The sequence below is a fragment of the Pseudopipra pipra genome, chromosome 3 (genome assembly GCF_036250125.1).
Source record: "Pseudopipra pipra isolate bDixPip1 chromosome 3, bDixPip1.hap1, whole genome shotgun sequence".
Taxonomy (NCBI): Eukaryota; Metazoa; Chordata; class Aves; order Passeriformes; family Pipridae; genus Pseudopipra; species Pseudopipra pipra.
In genome coordinates, this window is record NC_087551.1 from 99,501,029 (window position 1) to 99,518,800 (window position 17,772).

The 17,772-nt window shown below is 38.3% G+C and overlaps 1 long non-coding RNA gene across 2 annotated transcripts; it reads right to left on the reverse strand.

Annotated features, from left to right (window-relative positions):
* Positions 1-3,779: 3,779 nt before the first annotated feature.
* Positions 3,780-10,239, reverse strand: LOC135412078 (uncharacterized). Of its 2 annotated transcripts, XR_010429492.1 has the most exons (5): positions 10,008-10,239; positions 7,369-7,536; positions 6,957-6,993; positions 4,909-5,255; positions 3,780-4,278 (listed from the first exon to the last, which is right to left on the reverse strand). It is a non-coding gene; the product is annotated as an uncharacterized LOC135412078 (long non-coding RNA). The 2 variants fall into 2 exon arrangements; XR_010429491.1 differs by lacking the exon at positions 10,008-10,239 and having other exon boundaries at positions 7,369-7,952.
* Positions 10,240-17,772: the final 7,533 nt, after the last annotated feature.

A 17,772-nucleotide genomic window follows, 5' to 3' on the forward strand; every position in this document is an offset into this window, starting at 1 on the left:
CTAATGTTTATCACTCAGCACAAATTACCTTCAGTTGGAAATCTTCCTGTCTTATGGCATGTCCTTACAAATATAGGAATTAATGATATCCTCCTGTCCCTGGAAATGTTCAAGACCAGATTGGATGGGGCTTTGAGCAAACTGGTCTAGTGTAAGGTGTCCCTCCTCATGGCAGTGGGTTGGAACTAAATGATCTTTAAGGTCCATTCCAACCCAAACTCTTCCACGCTTCTGTGATATCTTTGTACCTGTGCCAGACATAAGATGCTCTCTGTGGAGCAGCTATTAGTAAGCTGAGCCATAGCTGGGAGTGAAAGATGCCTGGGATATACCCCAAGACTTCAGAGGTGTCAGCACATGCTGGAGTCCTGGAGGGGCTCCTCAGCTACCCGGCCCTGCACTGCCATATGGTCACCAACAGAGCATGGAGGTTAATGCTCTCAACAGCAAATATTTTCAAAACATAAAACACATTCAAGTAGCCATCTAGCCAAATATCTGAGAAGTTGCAACAGAGATTGTTTAAGGACTTTAAAGTACATGGAAGTTTACAGATTTGAGGACTTTTTTGGGACCCTACTTTGAGAAAACAGACTTTGCCAGTCAATTTTCCCATATATGTCTCCCTGAGTAACAAAATGTGCATCAGCCTCCTGGATAAGAGGCACTGAGAATGCCTACAATGGCCCACACTCTCCCAGGTAAGCTACATGGATTGTCCTCAGAGAAACAGAAGAAGGCAGGTGCACCACCATAATCTCACAGAACTGTGCCAATACTGCAGAGCTGCAACTGGAGAGAGGACAGTCCCCCTCCCCCCTTCCATTGCCTGGTGCTCACCTGCACTACATCAGGAGGGCAGGTCTATGTCCTCTTTTGGGCCTGCTCAGTCATCAAGAACCTGTTCAAACTCCCTGATATCAAACCACATACTGTTTTGAATTGCTGGCTTTGCTCTCTGTCAGGCAGGGGACAAATGTGGAGACTGGTAGCACTATGGCTCTGTACTGAACCAGGCCCTGAAGATAACATTTTGGGGACCTTGAGGCATTGGTTTGAAAGTCAGACATCCAAACATATTCTAGCAGCAAAACCTGTTTGAAAGAAAATGGGGCAATTGTGTCATCATCATTCCTTTTCAGTGTCCAGTCTCATTTCCTTTTGCATCCTTCCTATTAGCATTCATTCACTTTGACCATTCCTGTGAGTTTTTAGTAAAAAACAACTTGCAGATTAGTCAGTTTTAAGCAAATATTTGAGTGCTCTAACTTGATATGTATTCTGAACTAAAATTAAAAGTGTTTGTCCCGCATAAGCCTGACAGAAGTTCATAGTGACAAAGAGTCTGTGACCAGTCAGACCCTATCCTCTTTACCAGCAACTAATGGCTTATGTAGAAGCTGAGGGTTACAAGGAACCAGCTGCAGAATTATCTAACAAATAATTCGTGGGCTTGAGCAAGTATAATGACACGCATTTCATCTGTGTTTAAATTCAAGCCTGAATCAAGCTAAAGCATTGCAACTGGGTACAAGCAGAAAAAAACAATTTCTTTTTAACAGGAAATTCCGGGGTTTCAGACAAAAACTTAAACATTTTCACAGCCTTCAGGCGAAAGACACGGTGTTGTAAGATTGGCTCCTTAAATCACTGTCTTTACCACTCGAAGGTGCATTTTTCAACAAAAACTCTTTTAAGGGAGTAAAAACAAGGAGCTCTTATGGTCCAGCAAATTCAGAATCTTTCTTTAGAGTGCCAGAATGATCTAGACACAATAATGTAAATATCTATTTTTTCATAGCTTCCTGTAATAAGCAGCCCAAGGCTTCCTTCAGCCCCGTTAGCTGAATATACCTTGTAGTCTCAGGGATGATCAATTCTGCCCCCCAGGAGTATGAGGCAGAAGCTTGAAGGGGTCAAGCACCACACCAAACTTTTGTTTTGTTTGCATTAGGGCTTTGTCTCTATTGGCTCCGCAGAATTTTTATCTCCTCTTTCATCAATTGGTCCTGATGAATTTAAGATTCGCTATCATACAAACTACAGTTTTAGAACAAATCGCCCTTTCATTTAGTTAATACCAGCAGCATAGCTATAAAGCTGTAATAGTTTACAGCTTTCAGGACATAACCTGCAACCACAGACAATACAAATTATATTACACTGTGTTTTATTGCTCTTTGAGGCCCACTAACAGGCTCAGTGCTGTTTCATAGTCCAGAGTAGCAGCAGCTCTTTATTCTTTTTAACACATAGCTGAAAAATACTTTAATTCTGTTTCAAAATGGTGTGTTTATTTTTTTGTGAGTCTGTCCTCAAAACTGCTTGTAGTTCACTTACTGTAGGATGCAAACAGCACTCTCCATGCAATTAAAGGAGAGTATGCAGGCACAGGGAGAAATGTCGTCTTCCACACGCACTATCTGCACAAAGAGCGTCTCCATTTTGAAAAAGAAACAAGACCCCACACTTTGATAGTAATTTGCAGGGATATGACATCTGAGAAGGGAAAAACCTCAGAAATCACAATTCCTTCCTAAAATGCCCTTTGATTTTTCAGGTTGTGTGTTCAAATGCTTGAGGAATCATAAAGGCTGCTGGTGCAGTTTCTTAGCCCTGCCCCTTCCTCTCTAGGCCTGAGGCTGGGCACAGAGGGGAGCAGAAAGGAATCGCCATGTTTTCTTTAAATGGAGGGTCTAAATAAAAAATGAAGGCAATAGAGCTTCAGGAATTGCAAAGGGCCAGAGGGAGTGGGTGAGCACAAGCTAGCCCTGCCTTTTAAAACATGAAGAGGCCATGTACTTGTTCCTACTGCACCTGCTGTCCGTGCAGTGCTGTGTTATGGCAGAGGCCAGCAGTCCGATCTGCATATCAAATAGCTGATTTGTAGATGAGGTCATTCATTTTGTGGTCGTATGTTTGCTGTGGTGGGGATGGGCTGTTGCCTAGCAGTGGGCCACAAAGTCCCAGCAGGTTTCTTGAGTCAGCAGCCATCCTTTGCTCCCCTCACCACTCTCCTGCCCTCATTGACAATTCAAACCCAGTTTTGACCTTAATAAATAAAACTCCAAAAGGTTTGACTAGTTCCTAAGTTCAAAGCGTGGGTGACGTGCTGTGAATTGACAGCTTCCTTTGATGCTGCATTGGTTTGGTGACTCGATAAGAAAAATACATATCCAGAAACCTTGGTACCATGTGAATGGAGGGATGGCAGATAGTGTCTGGCTGCAAAAACACCCTCTGAGAGGCTGGGGCTGCCTTGGTGCCTGGGTACACTGCTCCACTGTTAAAACATGGAAGAAGGGATTAAAAGATCAGCACCACATTTATTTAAGCATTTAAACACGTCAGAAGTGGTTTTGTAAAATTTAAGCTAGTTTTCATGTATGACTGCTAGGAATCAATTATGCCTTTCCTGTTAATTTTGACAGCCACTTCACATTGGGCAACACTCATTCGAAACACTTTTTAAGAAGTATTTTCTTCTTTCAAAAGCAGCTAAAGCTACTTACTTGTAGTGTACAGCACATCAAGCTGGTGGAAAAAGAAAAAGAAATCAGTCACCGTTTCAAATTAAAAAGAGAAAAAAAAAAGCAGGGCAAAGAAGATGAAAACACTGGAGTACAAAGCTGCCTCTAGGAACTACAATACATATATGTTGTCACCATTTGGTGTCTGATAAGTTGGCAGAAACTGCAGTTTAAGTGCTTTTATTTTAGGAGTGATCTGCTGACAAAAGACACATGTGCAAACCATGCCATTTAGATGAAGGAGTCATATTCACTTTTTGCAAAGTACAATTTATTTATTTTTTCCAGATTATAATGTTTTCTAGGAAGAAAGGAGTACAAAGACCTCTCAGCCCTAAAACAAAACCAAACATCTCAGCACAAATTGGAACCCTGATAGCTCAAAGCAAAAGCCTCACAAACATCTATTAGAAGCAGGAAATGTCTAATGGAAAACTTACAAACATCTGATACATGAAAGGGAAGGCACAAAACAGGAAAGCAGAGGCATGAGCAGCTAATTGCTGTAGATTCCTCACAACATTCGCTGAAACACAGCAAGACACATCAGTCAGCTCCACAGCACTGGGGTATACAACAGCCATTAAAGTATTAGTAAGAATACTTGGAAAATGAGCACTTAAAAAAATGCTAATTCTTTGGACAGAATGAAGCTGCTTATGCTTGTGACTGAATTTACAAGGATGCTTTGAGGGTGGCCAGAGGCATCCTGGCATAATTCTTCTCATCTAATTCCAGTTATGAGAGCCTGCAAAAAGAATAATTTTTTAAAGTATGATTATTATTCACACTGAAATCTAGGTGTAAAAACAAGATGTATACCTTGCCAGCTACTGCATATATATCTAAACTTGTAGATGAAACTTGCACTTGGTTTTGATAACCTCTGGTCTAAGAAAAATGTGAAGTTTTGAGCAACAGCAATGCATTATGCTGGAGCATGGACATGCAGCAAACACAGAGCACCTATTCTTGCCCTTGTAAATGCCTGCTGCTTGTCTGGTTTGAATAAAGTTATGCCTACTACTGTCAGAACTGAATTTGGCTCATGGTCCTCATGCAAATTGCCGCTTGCCTGAATGTGTGCACCATATTAAGAATGCAAATATGTTTGGACTAGATGATTGTTCCTTTATTTGCTGTACACCCTAATTCACAAGGAGTTGAATAAGGGTAGTTTTGGTGTGTGCAAGAAGGCAGGCTCAGACAAAAATACATTAAACTGTTTGCAAATAAGTTAATTATGTCAATAGATCTGATCTTAAGTCACCCTTTCTGATGTTATGTATATGGTTTCTTGAACATAGCCAACAGAGAGAAAAAAAAAACCACGTTAAAAAAAAAAAATTGTCATTCTTCAGGACATGAAATGAAGGACCTTTTTCACATGTACTGCAAACAAGCTTATGTCCAGGGTCCCCATCTCCAATGCTTTGAGTTCTGAAGGCCAGAATGTATCATTTTATCTTTGTCTGAATTTCAACTCACAGACATTCTGTGAAGTTAATCGCTTGTATTTGTCTATTGGAAAGGCATCCAGCGCTGAGCTGAAGACATCTGGCAATCTAAAAAACAATCCCTCATTTATAATTTGTTCAAATGAATGATAACCATACCCATTAAAAATGTATATCGTATTTCTCATTTGAATTTCTGTGATATACTTTTTCATTCCTTCTCACTTCCAGCTGTTATTCTGGAACTTTGCCAACCTTCTGTGAGGCACTTAGGGAAAAAAAAATAAAAACACAAAACCAACTAAAAATTAACATTTGTGAAAAGAGAAATTAAAAAAAAAAAAAAAAACAACAAAAAACAACAAAGTAGCATTTTCTAGATTTCAGAAATAAAACCTAGCTTCAACTACAAAGTTAATTCAGCAAAAATACAAATTTTTATTTTGCTTACAATTTTTCTTGCTCACGTTTTAAAGAATATTTTAAATTATTTTGAAGGAAAAGTCCTATACTCTATTTCCTAATGAAAGGGAAAAAAAACCACCAACAAATACAACAGAACAAACCAAACCCAAGGAAGAAACCAAAATTTTTTTAGCCATATTTTCAGAGCATGCTATTCTTTCCTGTGGGAAAATTCACACATTCCTTACACTGAGATATTAAGTTTGAACTTTCAGTCATTTAATTAGTTCTCAATTCAACAAAGCATTTAAGCATGTTTTCAAAGCACAAAGCACTTAAGCACATTCTTATTCTGTCCCTGAATAGGAGCAGAGTGCTGAATCACACTGGGAGCTCCGAGAGCGGATCCCAGGGCAGCCTGGCAGGGCCACAGAGCTGCAGGGCTCTTGCTGGTTTGATTTCCCATGAAGGGGTATGGTAGTGATTACATCATGCCCAGAATTAAAGCCAGGCCTAGTTTGAAAATGCAAAACTTTTTGCAATCCTATATAATGTCACAAATTTATAATAGAAAATTGAAAACACACATATGCCAAATGAAAAAAAAAAGACAAAAGAATCTGTTGGGGATTTATATTTGCCCATTTTTCACAAGTATAAAATAAATATATTAAACAATAACCCGATAAAACCTTACGTTATAACTGTGCAACTAGACTTTCACTGTGTTTTGGATATATGGGATATGGAAATGTAGGTGAATTCAATTGCATACACAACCAGACAGAAAAACACATAATTTAGGTTTCCAAAATCTTCAGCTGCAAGGTACCTGAGGGATACATGCCCAGACAAAGTTACCACACACACACTCACACACATACAGAGCTCAGGTGAATCGCAACAATGCCTTGGAGAACCAAGAAAAAAGATGATGCTATGTATCAAACAGATATTGCAAACATATTTTCAGTTAAATTAACAATAGTATTACCTTACCAGTAATATTTTCTATCTTTTACATTTAATTTTATACCAAGAAGTCTATTATTTGAAACTATGTTTTCCGTTTTTACTTCGTCACTAGGTGTTCAGAAATATTTTAAACTTTACATTGTATGCTAAAATAGTAATATTGGCATTTCTGATTATTTCATACAATATTTGTGTCTAAAATAAGTCTATCTGAAATTTAAACACTCTGCTTTTTGCTTCCAAGACTCCCTCTGATATCAATGAGGAATGTAGGCTTGACCCATTCCTGAGTAGCCTTTTGAACAAACACCTTTAGCAATGCTAGAGGTAGCAGTCAGTTCTCTATAGAGATAAGCACTTAACAATTCAAGAAAGCAAAGAATTAATGGGATTCCTAAGAATTTGGGACCTGTGTCCCTGCCACAATGGCGTGTTGGTTTACGCTGCTGCATATGGCTGCAACCCCAGAATGACAAAATATTCAACTGGGATGCTTAGTTTTGTATTCACTTTCTGAGTGGCAATTCTTTAATTGTGTTTCTTTGTATTGTTTCTGTGTAAAGCTTTAAGGATTGTAAATCTTACTTACTTTCTACATCTTGTTTCCCATTTTCAAGAGCCAAATTCTGAAAAAAAATAGATTACACCCACCACACCAGGTAATATTCAGACTGAGCAAAAATATCAGGAATCAGATAAATATTACTTTATATTTTCTAAACAAAATTTTCTACAGTGATGTTAAAATTATATCTAAAGAAACACTGTTTCAAACTCAAAAAGGGATTTATAATGCAACCCAACTGAAAAAGTCTATTTACCCAAACTGAAATTCTCTGTTTCATTTTAACAAAATCGTAAAACATTTTTTTAAATAAAAATGTTTTAAAAGATTGAGAAATTCTACTGCCCAATGCCTTTAAAAAGGAAAAAAAAGGAATCCCTGTACGTTTCATCTATGTAGGGCTGCTAAAGTCTGAGGAAGGGGGAATTGTGCTTACGCAGAGGAGGACGCCCATCATGCATTCGCCAGCAGGGAGATGTCAGCCATTTTTCTGCACACTCTCCCCAAACGCAGGCTGGAGCTGCCCTCGCTCCACCATGTCAGCCCATCTGCTTCTCTCCTCACCCTGAGAGCGCTTCCACTCACGCAAACATCCTCTGGCTCACTACAGGCATATCAAAAAATGTTTTCTTTAGAAGAGAGGCAAATGAGGAATAGGAAAAAAAAAGATCATATTTTCCAAAGAGGACAAAGAAATGCGAAGCTCATCCTGCCTGCCTTGCTTGAGAGAGCTGCTCTGCATTCAGGGGTTAGCCCGGGTGGAGAATGATGCTGTTGTCTCACAAAGGACTCATGTTGAGCTGAATCTTTGATTACAGGACAAGTGCCTGCATTAGGCCCCTCATTGCGCTCACATTCTGCTCCTGCCATTTGTACAAAATTTCTGAGTGATCTCTTTGTGAATACAGACCTCAACTGAATCAAAGATGAGCTTCATCCTTGTTGTGTGTGTGTCCCCCCCTTATTTTTCTGTGAGCACTCCTTTTCTGTTTCCCTGCTCCTCCTCTCCCTGATCCCCTTCTCCCTGTCTCCTTTTAGACCCTTTGCCTGGTTAGAAAAAGGAATGCTATGGATCTAAAATAAAATCTGATGAATGGCAAACCTTGAAAATAGAGGTAGAGGTGCCTTGTGGAATCTTTTAAATTTCCCCCTCAAATTCAGTCGTGATCCCTGCAAAAATTATGTATAACCTCTTGGTCTTCTTAATAGGATTTATGCTTGTTGTTGCTCTGCACACCCTGCCATGCCAGAGAGGACTCCAGAGCTGCTGCTGTAACCATGGCCACTCCTCATTCACCACTCTTGGCAAATTTCTCCTGGTGTAAAAGGCAGTGGGAAGGAGAGATGCACCAGCAGATGCACGAACACGATAACCCTGTGTCTCTCTCAGCAAACCACCATGTGCCTAAAACCCACTGAATTTGTAAGCATTATCTGAGAACATTCTTTCAGCAAAATCACCTCAACCTCTGCAACACAGAAAACAAAGCAAATATATAATCAACCTAGTTTAAAATCCGGCTTCAGTCAAATGTCACGGGGGCTTCATGCAGGCTCTGGAAGCTGGATTTTTTATGCATCTGCCCAAACTGAAAAGGTTATTTCACTGTCTTCAGGATGACTCTTGAGCTGAAGGCAGAGCTGAGGGTTGCTGTCCTGAAAGAAGGGAAGTTGCTAGGAGATAAGTCCAAGATTTCAGACAGCATTGGTTGGAGTTATCTCTAATTGACAGCTGCTTACCCTAAGGGTCTAATTCTAACCTTGAGACCAAAACCATAATGAGAGGGCAGCTTTCCTTCACCCCTGTTTTCTAGCCAGGGCAAGGAGATTACTGCAGGTCTGTTCTTCTCTGGTTTTTGTTATGCTTCTTTTCGTGGGGCAGCCCTGTGAGGCTCAGAGCCTGCTGTGCTTTCTGAGGCTATAGTTTGCATCAGTGAGCCCTGTCTGATTCATACCACCTGAATAAACTTGCTCTTACAGCTAAGATGGTCTCACTTTTTCTTTTTTTTTTATTAAAGGGGTAAGGGTGAAAAGAAATTCTCTTAAACATAAAATGATTTAAAGACTTATTTTTCTAAGCAGATATGTTAGTGTGCAGCCTATGGTTAACCCTTTTTTAGGGGGACTTAGACTGTCATTGGTAGTTTTAAATCAAGCCCATGCTGTTGGCAAGTTGCTGTTATTTAGGAATGAAAATTAAAAAAAAGAGAAACATTCAGAGAAAAGAGATTAACAGAGGCAGGAAAATAAACTGGGGTAGGTTCTTGGGGGGAGTTGTTTTGGTTTGGTTTTTGTTGTTGTTTTGTGGGGTTTTATTTTTTTTATTTTTGGGGGAGTTTGGTTGATTGGTTGGTTGGTTTTTTAACTGACTAGGCTTGTTGGGATATTAATTTATGAAAAAAAGTCTCAGAGAACGTCAACTTGTATTTTAATAATAATTTTTTCTATAGACAGTGGAACAGTTTGCAAGAAGCCTAAGTCTAATTTTCTTCTTAGTCATACTAATAAAAATCTGGTCTTCTTCCTCTGAATTCATTGGAGCTACTCTGGACTTATACTAGGTGACTGAAAATATAGTTTGAATAAATATTTCCAAGGGGACAATTAAGAATAGGGAATGCAGTCACATTTAATAACCCATGGCAAAAGAAAAACAAGAAAAGAAAATAAGAAAGGAAATAAATCCCAATAATAATTTTTTTTTAGAAAATAATCCCATGAATGCTTGAATCTCAGTCACTTTCCTGCTCAACAAAAAAAAATTGTTCTGCAGATTTTTTCAAGTAGGTAAGATCAAGTAAAAATTTGTATCTTTCCAGGAGAATGCAAGCAGGAACCAGTTCATAAATGCAACATCACTATTGTAGGAAATTTCTCTGATAGACACTGTGGGGCTAAGTGCTCCATGGCTTAAACCATTTCCCATCCCTCTGCATAAGGGCAGGTAAGCAAGTGGGGAGCAGAAGCAAACTGCAACTCCACAATTACAGGGAGAGAGGATAGTCCCAGTCCCTTCATCCTGAGCCTCAAAAGCATGCCAATTTTGTATAGTATTTTGGGTACACAAATACTTACCCTTGAGAAATGTGTTGAGGCTACCAACTTGCTTCTCAAAGACTGACTTGATAGCCCTGATGTTTTCAAAGTTAGCAGTGTGGTCATTTGGATTTCATTACGGTGTTCTTGGTCTGGAAGCATAGTCCACTGGGCAAATTAATTTCTGAAGGAATAGCTGAATGCCTGCCTGCCTACCAGCCAAAATGGATAATGAGTGTATTGCCCATGCGTCAGAGCGGAGTCAGCAAGGCAGGCTGGACAGTGATAAAACAGCATAGAGAGAAGCTCAGACCTTGGCATCACTCTCACTCATCTCTGCTCTTGAGGGAGTGTATAAAAAAAGACAACATCCAAGGCCCTTAGAAAAATAGCCATTAATGAGTCCCATAGAATGAACTCATAGAAAGTGTTCTGTGGAGGCTGGAGTAATTTGAACGAGCAGACAACCAACCCAGCAGTGCATACAGGCATAGCCATAACTGCTGGAAAACAGTGAGTCTCATCTTAATCTTCATTTTTTCCTGTTTATTAGGTATATTTTCCTACTATACTGAGTCCTCTTATGTACTGCCTGTGACTGCTGCCTCTGGAAGTCAGAGACTTTCATATCGCTTAAATGGAATTTGTACATCCTTAAGGCTTCAAGTAAAACTAAAAATATGGTTTGGTGGCATATTTATAATAATGTCTTTTTCTACAGTAATTTAACTTATCGTTTATTAAATTGCATGTATTTGAAAGCTAATATTTGTACTGTGTCTCATGTGCAATTCAAATTTGTGCAGCAATTGCTGCAAGAATATTCACAAGAGTTGTTTCCTTGCTCCGCAAAACAACTATCTTTTCTTAGCACTATCTTGGTAAAGTGACCTAAAATATTTTTTCTCCATCTGAGACACCAAGAGTAATGAAAATCAACTCCTCCCATGATAAACTGTGATCTTCACAGTAGAAAGCAAAAAAAGAAGCAGCACAGAAAAAGAAACATGATCTTCGTACCTTCCAGAACCGCAATATAAAATTAGGAGGACTATCATGTAACTTCACAGGGGCATAAAGGGGTCACCTTAGCTCTTTGTATGTGTTACTGAAATAGAACTCTGCACCTCAGTCAGAAAATTTTCCTAAATTTTTATCTTGCTGTGCACTTCACTTTCCTGACCAGGCAGGCCGACCTTAAGGAGAGAAAGAGAGAGAAGATGCTTTGCAAATCAGTCTTGTACAAGCTACTGACCTCAGGAATAAGAGGAAGAGACTGGAAATCTCAGGAGTCTGGAACGACATCCTCATTCTCTGAGCCACCAGCATGCAGGCATTATCACTAAGCTGGTGTCAGGACTGAGCCATACTAGAGGTTTGGTGCTGATGAGTTACCCCTACATAGGCCTTCACTTGTGAGCTTATGATGGTCTTTGTCAAGGCTGTCTAAAAAATATTTCAAAAAAATCAACTGTATCTACAACATAAAAAATAAGAGCAGTCAGAGAAGGTTTGATTCTTCCCCTTCTGAAACCAGTGAGACTACATCGAGGCTCCCAGTTTACACATGTGGAGGTACCCTATACACCACAGTTTTAGGATGTGACCTCTTGCAAATAATAAAAATATTTGAAATATTTTTTTTTCATTTTTAATAAAAAAAGATTCAAACATTCCTGGAATAAGCAAACTTCCAGGAATAAATCTATGCATGTTCAAATTAGGAAACAACTTTGCTTTTGTACCTGGCAACAAACTATACTGCGAGTAAAATTTTACCCTTCTACAAGTTTTCAGATCTCTAACATCTTCACCTATTGCTTCCAAAACCATTTCCAGCTTACTAGGTATGTAACACATTAGAACAAAATAAGTCTGCAAGTCCTGGCACCAGGACCAGCCTCCTTCAGATAATTAGCAAAACTAGATCTGACCACAGATCATAATGATGTTACTCTCATCTTCAACAGTGACTACAGTATTTGAATACAGTTTCCTTAGATGGCATTCTAAAGTTCTTTTTCCCAAAACAGAGAAATTTTTTTGTTCTATCACTGAAAAATAGTTTATGCCTTTCACAGTATTCCATATATTCCATATATTATTATATTTACATTTTCTTTTCACCAGAAACCTTGATGTATAACACTGTGTTTTGAAAATCAACATCTTGCTTCCTGCCAGAGCCAGTAGATATACCAGCCGGTAATAGCTGGTTTCTAATTTTTTCTCTTTGTGCTAGAAGGAAAAAAAAAGTAAAAAAATTTGCTGACTTTAGATCTTAGCCTATCAGATGAAGACTTACTGGTGCATTAGAGGCCTATTCAAAATAGGGCTTTTCTTGCAACAGGAGCCCCTAACAATTGGTAATGAGGACAGATTCTGAATTGTTTGTGAGCAGCTGCTTAGTAGGTAAGAGCTTGTTTGGATTCAATTGAACAGTGTTTTTAGAAGCAGTTACTGACCCCTGACCCTTCCTACAGACTGGGTTGATGGGATTAGGGAAAGCTAGCGTTCAGCTTACACTCGGCTATAACAAGCTGGCAAGAGATAACATACTTTTTAATTATCAAGTTACACCTCTGCCAAAGTTTGTCTATGAATTTACCAAATGGGTCAATGAACTATAAGAAATCAAGCTAGGCTATGGGATAATAGTTACATAAGAAAACAGTTTAGGTGAAGATATAATTAATACATTTATGTGGGATTTTTTTTCCCCTCTGCAAATATTTCACATTTTCAAATCTTCTTCTATATATGCTGTATGTGGTATTTATGTCAATGCAGCTTAAGGTAAAAAAAGATCTGAATTACTTCTAAGAGCTGCCTAAAAGGTAGCCAAGGAAAAAAAAAACACAAAACACGCAATAAAAGAAATTTAAATTGAAGTAACAAACTGAGTAACATTAAAATTTGAAGCTTGATTTTTTCTGCCACTCTGAGGCTGCAGCAATATAAAAGTACTTACTATTGGCAAGAAGCCAACTTGCCTAGCAGTCTACAACCATAAGAAAATGAAACAATTGTGGTATTATTCACCTGGAACAATCAAAGATAATTTCTTACATAATAATAAAAAAATTACAAAGGCCATAGGGATTTTATGTCTTAATTATAATTAATTAAAACCAAACCAAAATTATAAGGCTTAATTATTTTTAAAGATTTTTTTCTCTGTTTTCTTTCAAGGCAGAAGTATGAAAAATTCTTCGGTTCAAGTCATTAGGGCCCAAAGCTTTCTTAGTTCTCTGCACTGTTAATATATATCATGTCTGTTATGGGAGCAGTCAGATCTGGGAAATTCTTAGTAAAATAATCATAAGATTTATACAGATCAATCCTTTCATGGACTAGAGAATTTATTGACAAAATAAGTTACAGTGAGTAGTGCTACTTGGTGAGCAGTACAGATATGTTGAAAGCCAAAGCATGGGCTGGAAACTTGGGGGGATTTGTCGCTGTATCTGTGCTTGCCATTGCTGAAAGGCTCTGCAGACCCAGAAAGATTCTCAGAAACACTTGGGATTACTCACGTTAGTTCTGTCAAATTTCTTTTATATCAGGAATGAGGGTCTCAAGATCAAGTTTCATTTCTAGTCTCACCAAATTTCCTGTCTCAGCTGGAGCAAGTCCCATTGTCACTTTAAAACTGAGAGGGGGTCTAGCAACGAAGAGCAACTTTGGGCTGTGGTGACCTGCATGCAGGAGTCCTCCCTTTAGGATGGGTGTTACCACATACCCCCATTTCATGAAGTGTCTTGTTGCCCCCTCAGAAATAGCTTTACATTTTCTTTCCTACACCTCTCTCAGAATTTGACTTGTGAATCTCAGTGTTCTAATGGTCAGACACCATTTTCTATCCTAAAGCTATTAATAGCTATTCCATAACATTTACTTCCTTTACCAGTAATGTCTTTTAGTTTGAATAGTGTCTTCTTTTCCTTGCTGTTTACTTCTCTAATATATTTATACATGGCAATCACTTCTTCCCTCAAAATTTGTTTTGCTGGGGTGAATAAACCAAAATTTTAGGCTCTTTTGAAATAACTGCTTCTCTGCCTTCTTGATTTTCTCATAAGCCAGTTTTATCCTATTTCTACTTCTATTTTTCTTTTGCAATGTGAATATCCAGACTTGTATGCAGTGTTTTAGAGAACATCTTACAAATGTCTGCTGCTGTGTAAATACTTCTACCTATATATCTCAAGATTACATTTGTTAAGATGCCATCCTGTTGATCTCCCAGTCTTCCTCCCATTGGTTATTTAAAAGTGGTCTCCCAGTTTATAAAAACAATGTAGCTATTGAATTTTGTGCTATTGAAATTCATCCTATTTCTATTACTAGAGTCTTCAAGGTCATTTTGCTTTTCCTGTATAATAATCTAATAATGTACTGGCAATGTAAGTGGAGGGCACAAAAGGAAAACGTAGCAACAGAAGAGGTGTGTGCAGAGACCAGCTTTAGTTTAGCTCTAGTATATCAGGGTTAGTCTTCCTAGGCTGCCTTTGTAGCCAAGAGGAGGAGAATAGCTTATCTAGGAGTCAAGTTGTAGCAAAGTTTCATTACCTTGTATGAATTGTGTTTGGTGGAGTTCATCTGTCATTTGCCACAGGAAGATCCTATAGAGAAATTACTTCCACTGGAGTTAACTCAGTCTCTGTGAATACCCCAAGTGTCTCTTTAATTCATTTCCTTTACCAGTATGCTCATGTTTTTGTCTCTTAGTCATTCTGGAAATATTATACAAGATTAATACACACACACAAACTTCAAGAGGATTTTCAGTAGCTTTCATCTAGTCCCACACTTCATCTCTCAGCCCAGTGCTGGTAACTTTATAGGCAGTTCCTTCTGTATCATACTGCTTCTCTACAAATCCCAGTTTCTTCAGCAGTCTGGTTTTGCAGTTAGTGTTCACATTACCTGTGAAAAAAAGTCCAAAATAAACATCAGTATGTAGTGAAGCATAATTTACCTATGATAAAACAATATTACAAGGTCCTTGAAGCCTTCAGGTCTAATTTCACCAAAATTTGCATTGATGAGGTCAGGCTAAAGGATTCTGTAGGTGCTAGGATGATGAATCTTAATGCAGACACTGCATTTGTGTATTCCTGTTACGCAGACTGTCACCTGGTTGATAGGTTTATTCCAGACAATTGCTATAGGAATTTGGGTTTCACTCACCTATTTTTCCAAATTTGTGAAATTTGTAGGTTATCTGAGAAACCTCAATTTGAGTTTAATAAACTATTTTGCTATAATAGTCACTTTGCTTGCAGGTGTCTCCTTTCCTATTTTCTTCCTAGTGTGTAATACCTATCTTATTGAAAATTGAAATAATGTTTAGATTTTTTTTAGCCAAACATCAACTGACTAAAATAAAATGTTTCATGTGTACCTTATCCTCACTGCAGTTTTTCAACTTCCTGCTTTTTTCTTCATCTAAGCACATACCTGAAGAAAACTTTAACTATTTTGCCTGATTTCCTTTATGAGGTCAGATTCAGTTTGAGTTTTACCTAGTCCCGCTCTTGCCAAGTCTCACTTAGACCTGCATTTCTTGACTTAAAAGTCATAGTTTTCTTTGGTGATCAGTACTTTTTTCCATTCCTTGTAGACTCCCTACTTATGCTTAACGTCATTTTCAAGATGGTTATTCTTCCAGTTAGGTCTGGAAAGTTCTTGTACAACATTTTTTTTCTCATTGCCTGGCATACAGATTCCAGATAGTTTTAGCATGTTTGACATGGAGACATTCCAGGCTGCCTCCAAAATCTAATCCCTGAGTTTCTTAGTTCAGTTGGTCTCCCTAAATAGTTACCTTGGGTTGCATCCAAACTCAGCAGCTTGTGCACCCGGCGCAGTGCCTGCAGTCCCAGTTGCTTGATCCTCAGATAGGGCACAGTGTCAGAGTGAGGTGGCTCTCCCTCCTGACTCATGGGCCCAGATTTCCTTCTCCTCGAAATCAAAGTTCAGCAAGGAAAGGGAGCAGAGGCGTGCCAAGGTTTTGCCCTCATTTTCTTGGGAGGTGGCCAAGGCCTATTTCCACATTCGGAAGCTCAGAAGTACTCCTGGCTGTCGTTAGTTTAGATGAAGTTCTGTCTTTTTGAAAAAGTAACTTTAAAGAATTTTAGCTGCATTATTTTTTTAATCCTTTTTTTATTGTTCTTTTTAAAACCAATTAAATACTGCACACTGAAGGCTTTGCTAGTTAACAACAATCCTTATTCAGATGGAGGCATCAATACTATTTGAGCCAGAATGACCTTTATTCCTCACAACAGGATAATTCTCTGTTATGCGGGTCTTTCCAACAACAGCACAACAATCTTTTCTCATGTCCAGATTAGATTCTGGGATCAATAATAGACTCCTATCAATTTCCCAGTATTCTCAGAATATATTTTGTCCTATCTACCACAGGTGTTTTTACCCAAAGAAGTATTGTTTAATTTTATTGTATCATGTTTCTTTACATATTATGGATATACATTTCTGGAGAAAGACTTTATTTTGATGTTATTTTTTGTCAGTGTGTTATGTCCTCCATTACAATCACCATCACTGAAATTTCATTCAGTGCCTCAGAAATACACATTTCCCCGCCTTGTTTCTCAGTATTCTCCATTAGAGTAAGAGCATCTTACCAACTGCACCTGATTCTACGTCTAAATTATACTCTGCACAGTATTTCTACCAACTGTATCCAGCTGCTCATACAGATATTAACCTTTCCTGTGACTACAGGGATTAAAACCTCCATCGTCCTCTAAGTATCACAAAGAAAATAGCGTCTCAGCACCTTGTGAAGGGGATTCTGAGACTGAGGTCCTTTACTATTGTGAGGTGTTGAGATTCTGCAGAAACACCTATTTAAAAATACTTACTCTCCATCTAAGGCCAGCTGTGCTCTAACGAAGAATTAAATTTTGCATCAGATTGACATATATATTTCTTATCAAATATATGATATCTTCAAATTAGAGCTGGGATCTCCACATCTCTCTGTGTAACTGGGTATGAAGAAGTGTGAAATATTAGCTAAGGGGAGTCTGTATGACCTATTTTTTCCATTCATACACAAAGTATGTGTATCACAAAGATGATACGGAAGAAATGGGATTGATAAACAACACAGAACACTAGATAGGATGCCATTTGGCCTCAAGGCAAGAACATACATATTTTTTTCTCCAGATTCACTAACACTTTACTGTAGATTTGCACTATCAGACCCAGGCTTTTGAACTTGTGATATGAGTTTTACCAGGGAATTTGAATCATTTAGTGCTAATTTAACATCGAAAAAGAAGTCTAGCTGTTAGTTAAAACACAGACTCCAGTAACATGGTGAAAAAATTTGTTACCAGAGGCTAGGTTGGATGGGGCTTATTGGTACCTGATCTAGTGGAAGTTGTCTCTAACCATGGCAGGGGGGTTGGAGCTATATCATCTTTAAGGTCCATTCAACTCTATAATTCTGTGGAAACATAACAAGCCAAATTTCAACTAATGTCTAAAATACTGAAATAACTGAGGATTTCTGTAGTAATACACTTTCAGTGGCTCTAGGTTTGCTTTATGCAGTTTTGTATGAATTAAAATTCTTGTCTCAATTTTATTTCTCTATATTGATATGCACACAAATCCACACACACAGATAAATGTATAGACATATTAGAGCGAAGTTTAATGACAACATCCCCACTCACTCCTGGGTTAGTGCTAACATGTGCTACCAAAAGACACATCAGCAGTTTTAATTCAGTTAAATTGTAGAAAGGAATTAATTCTG